Source organism: Panthera leo, chromosome F2, assembly GCF_018350215.1.
Source record: "Panthera leo isolate Ple1 chromosome F2, P.leo_Ple1_pat1.1, whole genome shotgun sequence".
Taxonomy (NCBI): Eukaryota; Metazoa; Chordata; class Mammalia; order Carnivora; family Felidae; genus Panthera; species Panthera leo.
Genome location: NC_056695.1, coordinates 21013109 through 21022771, shown reverse-complemented (window position 1 = coordinate 21022771; position 9663 = coordinate 21013109).

Below are 9663 nucleotides of genomic sequence, written 5' to 3'. Positions count from 1 at the left end.
GTTAGAATAACTATTATCAAAAAGACAAGAAATAATAAGGGTTAGAGAAGATGTAGAGAAAGGGAACCCTTGTACACTGTTGATAGGAATGTAAATTGGTACAGCCAATATGGAAAACAGTATGGAGATTCCTCGAAAAAATTAATACTAGAACTATCATATGATCTAGCTCTTCTACTTCTGGGTATTTATACAAAGAATTAAAAATGCCAATCCAAAAAGAGATATGTATCCCTATACTCAATGCAGCATTATTTATAATAGCCAAGGGTTGGAAACAAACTAAATGCCCATCAATAAATTAGTGGAAAAAGATGTGGAATATAGAATGGAATACTATTCAGCCACACACATACAAAAAAATCATTTATGACAACATGGATGGACCTTGAAGGTGTTATGCTAAGTTAAATAAGTCAGATAGAAAAAGACAACATGATTTCACTCATATATGAAATCTAAATAAGCACAAAAAACAAAAGAATAAATAAAACAAAACAAAATCAAACTCATACATACAGAAAACAGAATGGGAGTTACCAAAGTGGAAGAGGGGAGGAAGAGTGGGTGAAATGAAAGAAGGGGGTCAACTGTATGGTGATGGATGATAACTAAACTTTTAGTGGTGATTCCTTTGTCTCATATATGTATGTCAAATTATAATGTACACCTGAAACATAATGTTATATAACAATTTTACCTCAATATATAAAAAAGAAAAGAAAAAAATCTATTAGAATAAACGAGTTTAGCAAGGTTGCAGGATACAAATTCAATAAAAATCACTTATAACCTGGCAATGAACAATCTGAAAATGAAATGAAGAAAACAAATTCATTTGCAAAAGCATCAAAAAATACCAAAATATTTAGGCATATTTTTTTAATTAATTTATTTATTTTGAAAGAGGGAGAGCACTTGCATGTGTTAGAGAGGGAGGGGCAGAGAGAGAAAGGGAAAGAGAGAATCCCAAGCAGGCTCTGTGCTGTCAGCAGAGAGCCTGACCTGGGGCTTGATCTCACCAACAGTGAGATCATGACCTGAGCCAAAACCAAGAGTTGGGTGCTTAACCGACTGAGCCATCCAGGCACCCCTAGATATAATTCAACATAAGAAGTATAAGAATTATACTTAAAAGAAATTAAAGAAATAAATATGTGGCAGATATACATCCTGTGTTCATTGAATGGAGCATTTAATATTGTTAAAATACCAATACTTCCCAAATTGATCCAGAGATTCAACGCAATCACTTTTAAAATTCCAATTGCCTTTTCTTTCATAGAAATACAGAGCTGATCCTTGAAAAAGAAGGGCAAAGTTGGGAGATTCACACTTTTTTATTTCAAATTCTACTACAAAGCTGCAGTAATCAAGACAGTGTGATACTGGTATAAAGACAGATATATAGATCAGAGGAATAGAGTTGATATTCCACAAGTAAACACATGCACTTTTAGATAGAGGAACCAAGATCATTCAATGGGTAAAGAATACTCTCTTCAGCAAATGGTGCTGGGACAACTGGATATCAACATGCAAAAACATTAATTTGATCCCATACCTCACACCATACACAAAATTAGCTAAAAATGAATCAAAGACCTAAATCTAAAAAGTGAAACCATAAAACTCTTAAAAGAAAACATAAGTTTAAGTCTTAATGACCTTGGATCAAGCATGGTTTCTTCTCTATGACACCAAAAATACAAGCAAAGAAAAAAACATTACATGACTTCTTCAAAATTAAAAACTAGTATGTATCAAAGAATAATGAAAGACATCCACAGAATGGGAAGTGAAAGTGAAGAGACATCCACAGAATGGGAGAAAATATTGTAAGTCATATATCTGATAAAGGTCTAATATCCAGAATACATAAAGAACACTTACAACTCAACAATAAAAAGACAACCCAATTTAAAAATAGGAAAAAATTATCAACAGATATTTTTTCAAAGAAGATACACAGTGACCAACAAGCACATGAAAAGATGCTAAACACCATTACTCATTAAGGAAATGCAAATCAAAACCACAATGAGCTACCACTTCACACACACTAGAATGGCTATATTAAAAAAAATTATTAGTGAGGATGTGGAGAAGTTGAAGCCCTCAAATACTGCTGATGGAATTGTAAAATGGTACAGCTGTTGTTCAATCAGTTTGACATCTCTAAAAAAGTTAAACATAGAATTATATAACCCAGTGTATTCGTTTCCTAGGGCTTCCAAAACAAATTACCATAAGCTGGATGAATTAAAACAATAGAAATTTATTCCTTTACAGATCCGAAGCCTAGAAATTCTAAATTAGTGTGTGATTTCAGACCACACCCCTTCCAAAGATTCTAGAGAAGAATCCTTCCTTGTCTTTTCTAGCTTCTGGTAGTTGCCAGCAATCCCTAGCTTTCTTGGCTTGGAGTTGCATCACTTCAATTTCTACTTCTGTCTTCACATGGCTGTCTTCTCTCTGTGTATGTCTGTCTCTCTGTCCAAATTTGTCTCTTCTTATAAGGACATCCATCACTGGATTAGAGTTCATCTGAACCCAGTATGACTCATCTTAATTTGATTATATCTACAAAGATCCTAATTTGAAATACAGTCATATCACAGGTCCTAAAGGTTAGGACTACAACACATCTTTGGGGAAGATACAATTTAACCCACAATACTCAGAAATTCCACTATAAAGTATATACCCAAAAAACATTAATAACAGATGCTCAAACAATGTCTTGTGCAGGAGCACTCCCAGGAGTATTATTCATAATAGCAGAACATGGAAACAATCCAAATATCCATCAACTAATAAGAGAAAAAATAAATGTGGTATGTACATACAATGGAAAGCTATTCAACCAGGAAAAGGAATGAAGGACTGAAATAGGATATCCCTGGATAAATCTTGAAAACATTATGTTAAGTGAAAGAAGCCAGACACAAATGGCCATATATATATGATTTCATTTATATGAAATGTTCAGAATAAGCAATTCCATAGAGACAGAAAGTAAGTAGTGGTTGCAGGGGATGGGGGAAAGGGAAAATTAGTAACTACTAATGGTTATGAGGTTCTTTTGGTTCTGATGTAAGTGTTGTGGAACTGGATAATAGTTGTACAACACTGTGAAAATACTAAAAATGATTGAAGTGGATACTTTAAAATGATGAATTTTCTGATATGTGGATATCTCAATATAAAAAATAAATTTTAAAAAATATTTGCAAATGTGCAACTGTTAATGCTCATCTATAATGAGATTTTATAGATTTTTACCTTTGAAAATGTCTTTTACACAGGTACTACAAACTACTGATATCAATCCATAATTATCTGATTTTAATTGAGTATATTTATCATTATACATTTGCAACATAGTCCAAAATATGCTGCTGGAAAAAAAAATGTCTGCTACAAATTTGTGTAGGAAAAAAGATCTCATTTCTTTTTTTAACTTTCAAAATAGAGAAAGTATATAAAATAGCTTGACATTACTTGTGATTCAAACAACAAAAATCAAGATGACTTTGCTTTGGTACAAGTTACATAAGTGCTGTTTTCCTTGTAATTTTAGGTTGAACTCATTAATACATTTTATTAAGTTGCAGCAAAAGCCAACTTTGAAAGCTACTTGGTGCTTGATAATAGTAATTCAAAGACATTCTTCTCTTTCAGAAAAATTTCAATCTTGGCTCTGGGCTCAAAAAAATCATAATAAAACATTACCACTGCTAAATCATTGAATTGTTATGTGAAAGAGCAAACGAGGATATTTCACTTCTGTTTCTGACAAAAATTCACAGAACTCATGATGGTTAAGTCCACAAGAGTGAATGAACTCCACTGTTAACACTACTGGTTCAATAACAAATGACAGATTGAAATATTTCTTGCAAAGTACCACTGAATAACCAAATAAACATCTTTTGTTTTCAAATGCTTTGTTAATTTGTTCAACAAAATCCTTCCTGCTTCACACATATTTTTACTACTATCAGTTGTAATATATTTTAGCAGATATCATCTTCAGGTTGTACTATATTAGCATTTTCATAACTTATTTAAAAATATTCTCACCTGTAGCTGTTCCATACAGACTATTCATAGGGCTAATACTTTATCATTTCAAACTTGGTATTTAATCTTGGAATAAGTAAAAACAATTGAGAAATATTAATAACATTTTCAACTCACCAAGAGTCAAGGAAAACCACTTGAAATAATTTGCCTTCTTTTTTAACTGACTATTGATGTTACTATTAATATCCTCAAATCTTTGAGAAATTGCTTTTGCCAAAAGATTAATAATCTGAAATGTTTTCTCTAGACACACTTTTTCTTCAACTGCTACAAACATGATTTAACTAATTCAGCATCAGAAATCCTTGGTTGGCTAACAAATGGGCCACTCGAAAACTGACTCTGGTTGCAGCTTCATTTTTTATTTTTGGAATGAAATTTTGCCATGATGAGATATTCCACATTGAATTTTCTAATTTTTTTCTGTTTCTTTCCTATGAGTCGGGAATATTGTGATAGTCTGATAATGTCCATGTATTTTTCATTCTTTCAGCAGAGGTATGGTGTCACTGCATAATAAATACAATGCTTTACCATCTGGTTTGTTAAGAAAATAATCTAAACTCCATTGTGCTTTATAAGCATGATATTCAAAGTCTGCTTTTCCCTTCTTTTCTTGTTATGACATGATGGGAATGCACTGGAAATTAAAATGAAATATAATGTAATTGTACGGTGATGTATGGTACACAAAATGCTGTCAAATTATAACTGCATCGCTGCAATTTATAGTTCACTGAGCAGCAGAAGTCAATGAGATCACCACATATGGTCTCTGTAACAACTACTCCATTCTTCTATCATAGAGCAGAAGCAGCCATAGACAATACATAAATGAATAAATGTAGCTATGCTTCGATAAAAGTTATGGACACTAAAATGCGAATTTCATATCATACTCATACATCAAGATATATTATTATTTTGACTTTTTCAACCATTTAAAAATGTAAAAACTGCACCTGGCTGGCTCACTCAGTAAGTATGCAACACTTGACCTCAAGATTGTGAGTTTGAGCCCATGATAGGCATTGAGTTAACTTAAAATGTAAAAATCATTCTTACCCCCACAAATGAGTACAAGTAAAATTTGAAATCTTAATAAGGTTTGTGGATTCTGTCAATGTCAGTATCTTTGTTGCAATATTAAATGGTGTCCTTTTTACCATCCTTCTTCCCATCCGGAGAAATTAGGGAAAGTGTTCATGGATACCTTGCTACATTTTGTTACAATCGCACATGAATCTACATTTACCTCAAAAATTTCAATTAAAATAATTGAAATAACACAAAAACAATCAGCAGACCAGATTTGGACTCCAGGTCACAGTTGGCCGATTCCTGGGTTAGGCTAAAATTTCTTAAAGATAAAACAAAAAGGACAATTCTTTAAAAAATAAATTGACTGCTAAAAATAAATAAATTGACTAATTGTACTTCATCAAAATTAAAAACTTATACTCTTTAAAAGACTCTGATAAGGAGAGGAAGATGGCAAAATAGGAGGAGCCGTAGGCTCATCTTGTCCCACCAACACAACCAGATAACTATCAAATCATCCTAAGTACTGCCAAAATCGACCTGAAAACTGACAGAACTCCACAACTGAAAGGAGAGAAGAGACCGCATTGAAGGTAGGAAGTGTGGAGACATGGTTTAGGGGATAAATGGATCACAGGTGCTGCAGAGGGGAGGGAGCCATGGTCACAGAGAAGGGCAAGAGAGAGAGGAGCATACAGGGGAACACAGGAGGACATTTTCCAAAGCCATTGGCTTGGAAAATAAAAGGGGCTGAATTTTGTGGGTTCTTGCAACCAGCAGGACTTAAAGCCTGGAGTTTTAAAGGTCATCAGGCTTGGCTGGGATATAGCCTGGAGGGTACTTCCCTGCTTCTGGAGAGAAGACAGGTAAACAACCTGAGCTGGGGGGTGTGTGGTTCACAGTGTGGGAACAGCATCAGAAGAATTTCTGAGGCACACACAGGGGAGATTAGTAGCTCTACTCTGAGCATGTCCCTGAGAGGCAGCATTCATGAAGACACCTCTGCAGGAACAAAGGAGTGGCTGGCAACATTTCAGCCCTCACCTTTCAGCACAAACATAGAACCACCCAAATGAAGCAGCACAGCACTGACATGGGCTGACTAACTTGCTGCTTAGATCAAACCCCACAACCCTACACTCTGGCAGGACTGCCTTTCTCAGTCAAGCTTGCCTCAGTCCCAACGTGGTCAGCCCCTTCCTGAGTAGACCAGCACAAACTCCTGCCCACACCACATCTCTTAACCAGAGAGTTCTGCAGGACCTCAGTTCTGGTGGAGTTGGTGTCAGGTCTCATTTCACAGGCAGACCAGAGCATACCTAGTTAAAACTTGCCACATTCAGGCCAGGGACCAAACACTTCCCACAACAGGCAAAGAGAGCCTCTACAGATAATTGGCCTGAAGGACAGAGCAGCCAAAACACAAGAGCAGAGTGCATACAGCTCACACCAGAGACATTCCTTGAAGCGCCATGCCCTGGGCACTATATGACCTCTTCTTCATAAGGCCATTACTTTCAGGAGCAGGAGACATGCAGAGACTTAGACAAAATGCCAAGATGGAGGAATTTATACCAAATGAAAGAACAAGACAAGGCCATGGACAGAGATCTAAGCAAAACAAATATAAGTAACATGCCTGATGGATAATTTAAAGCAAACAGCATAAGGATACTCACCAGGCTTGAGAAAAGAATAAAAGAAATCATTGAGACCTTTACCAGAGAGATAAAAGAGTTAAAAAAAGAATCAATCAGATGGAGAATGCAATGAACAAGTTTGGAAACAAGCTTCAAGCAATGAACAGCAGGCTGGAAAAAGCAGAAGAATGAAGTAGATATGTCTCCTCAAGCAAGGGCAACAAAGGCAAAAATAAACTATTGGGACTACATGAAGGAAAGAAAGAGAGAGAGAGAGAGAGGAAGGAAGGAAGGAAGGAAGGAAGGAAGGAAGGAAGGAAGGGAAAGGAAGGAAGAAAGAAAAGAGAAAGAGAAAGTGAGAAAGGAAGGAAGGAAGGAAGAAAAATGGAGAGGGAGGGAGGGAGGAAGGAAGGAGCATACAGTCTGAAAGAAAAAGGTAAGACTGTCTTAATTTGCAAAAGAAATTACTGTGTACATAGAAAATGTTAAGAAATCTATGAAGAAAAAGCGACTAGAATTAAGTGAATTTAGCAAGTTTATAGGATACAAGATCAATATGAAAAAAATCAGTGTATTTGTATATATCTTAGCATGAACAATTGGAGAAATTGAGAAAATAATATCATTTGCATTAGCATGAAAAATTAAATATGTACATTGAAATTACAAAATATTACTGAGCAAAAATGAAGATCCACACAATGAGAAAATATTGGGAAACTCAATAGGGTTAAGATATAAGATATAAATCATCCCTGGGGTGCCTAGGTGGCTCAGTCAGTTAAGCGTCCGACTTCGGCTCAGGTCATGATCTCACAGTTCGTGGGTTTGAGCCCTGCGATGGGCTCTGTGCTGACAGCTAGGAGCCTGGAACCTGCTTCTGATTCTGTGTCTCCCTCTCTCTCTGCCCCTCACCTGCTCACGCCCTGTCTCTCAAAAATAAATAAATGTAAAAATAAGATATAAATCATCTCTCCCTAAATTGATCCAAAGATTCAATGCAATCCTAATTAAACCCCAGGAGGCTTCTTTAGAAAGGCTGACAGGTTAATTATAATATTTATATGGAACATCAAAAGACCTAGAATAGTGAAAACAGTTTTGAAGAAGGACAAAGTTGTAGAACTTACACTACTTATTCCAATACTTACAGCTTATTTCAACACTTATAGCTACAGTTATCAGAACATTATGAATTGACCTTAGGACAACAAATAGAACAGGCTAAACCAGTGGCTATGGGCATATGTATGTATGTATGTATGTATATGATGTATATGTATATGTATATATATACATATACGTATATGTACATGTGTGTGTGTGTGCATATATATATATATGCACACACAGTCAATTCATTATTTATAAGGGTGCTAAGATAATTCAATGGGGAAAGGACAGTCTTTTCAACAAATTTTGCTGGAACAACTAGAAAGCGATATGGAAAAAAATTAAATTCAATCCTTACCTCATACCACACATAAGAATCACCCAAAATGGCTCACAGAATTAAAGTGAAGATTATAGAGCTTCTAGAAAAAAACACAGGAGAAAATCTTTGAGACTTTGGAGTAGCAAATATTGACTTGCTTTTGCCCAAAAAAAAAAAAAAAAAATGTGAATGGATATGAAGGGGCAGATTTAAGTGCCAGGGTATGATATAACATGTTCCTTTTCTCATGTAATCATGAAAGCATCTGTCAAAATGCAAAGTGCAGAGATCCTTTGTGGATGCATAGCATGAGTGAGACTTAAACCTTTGTTATGTTAAACCACTGATATTTGGGCATTCTTTGCTACTGAAGCATATTCTAGACCAGTCAGTAATAAATGTTTTGGTTATACAGTTCATATGCTATTTTTCTTAGAAATGTAAGATCTTATTGGCACTTTTAATCTAGAAATATGGCAAATCATCAGTTGAGAACTTCAATCAAGCATGATATTGGAGGTAAGACCTCAATAAAGAAAAATGCTGTTAAAGGTGACTTGGGAAAAGAAAAAAAAAATAGAAAAGTATTATTAAAAGAACACCAAGAGAAAAATATGAAATCATTTCTAATAAACCACTGCTCTAGATTTTAAATCTCCATACTTTTATTCTACATAAAGATGACTCTGTACCAATAGCTGAGTTCTGTTTTCTAACTAAATCTTACCAAGATTACAAAGAAATGAAGACACCATTGCAACCAACTGGCTCAGGGACTAATGAAATAGCTGGACTTCATGCTGGACTTTAATTCCAAATATTACAATGATACACTCATTTTGTCCATTCATTGTCTTTGTAGGTAGCAAATAGATCAATGTTTTTGACTCTGACACTTCTCTTTTTTAACTGACAAATGGAAGTTAGAAATGGTATGCCAACATTTCACCATGGAGCTATCAATTTCTTTCCTGGAGTCTGATCCACACACATTCCAAAAGATTAACACACAAAATTTAATCCAAGCATTTCTTCCTTTTCTCAAAATGCACAAGTTGAGTCCATTTTACAACAATCGGGATCATCCAATTTTGCATGTGGAGTTTGTTAAGTGCTACGCCAAAAGAAAAGTCAGCCTGATGGGAAGAAAAAAAGCTGTGTTCCTCTATGACCATGGCCAGTAGATTGCATTCAGTTAAGTTCTTTCAGGCATAATCCATCATTGACAGAGCCAATTTGTTAACACATGTTCTCTGCTGAATTAGGCCATAGCCCTGTTGCCCTGCATACCATTATATCCATAGACATGCCAAATAATACTCCTTTTTCAGTCGGGCAACCTTAATTAAAAATCCCTCAATGACACTTATAAACTGTTTACCTCACCATATCTGTTGGTTAGATCTGTTTATAACCACTCAAAGAACATTTCTGAGCACTCAGTAATCACAATATTGG